The sequence below is a fragment of the Mandrillus leucophaeus genome, unplaced genomic scaffold, assembly GCF_000951045.1.
Source record: "Mandrillus leucophaeus isolate KB7577 unplaced genomic scaffold, Mleu.le_1.0 Scaffold228, whole genome shotgun sequence".
NCBI classification, from domain to species: domain Eukaryota; kingdom Metazoa; phylum Chordata; class Mammalia; order Primates; family Cercopithecidae; genus Mandrillus; species Mandrillus leucophaeus.
In genome coordinates, this window is record NW_012102343.1 from 853,594 (window position 1) to 854,320 (window position 727).

Below are 727 nucleotides of genomic sequence, written 5' to 3' on the forward strand. Positions count from 1 at the left end.
GAATGCAGCAGAATGCTCTGTCATTATATGCAGAAACAAGACAACCTGAAGCTAAATGGATGCTCTGCAGAGTCAACAGGTCCAGCCTCACAGTGCATGCCCTGAGCTACAGCCCCTCCAAAAGGCGTCTTCCCCCACAGCCTCAATGCCAAGCAAGGAGCTGTCAAGAGTCTGCCTCGGTTGTTTTATTCTTTTTACAAACCACACATATATGCAATCGATAACTCAGGATTTCTGGTCAATAACCAGATAATTAACACCATCTTATTAAAAAAAAAAAAGCCAGAGACATCTTTAAATGCCTTGTCACTCCAACAGCAAAGTGCACAGAATGAGAACACAAGAGTGCCTCTTCATTTTAAAAATGTTTGAAAATACATACAACTTTGATAGCGTTTCAGAGTGCTCCAGACACCACGGCTGCTTCATGTATACCATGGACAATTTCTAGAGCACTTTGAGAGGCTACAATATGATCATGATCAAATTTTGTAATTAAACCTGATGAGGGCAACAGACACTACTTCTCAAATAAGAGATGTGTCGATTACGGTGCTCCCCTACTCTAAGGCAGGGGTGTCCAATGTTTTGACTTCCCTGGGCCATGCTAGAAGAAGAATTGCCTTGGGCCACACATGAAATACACTAATAATAACTATAGCTGATGAGTTAAACACACACACACACACACACACACACACACACACACTTCATAATGTTTCAAGAA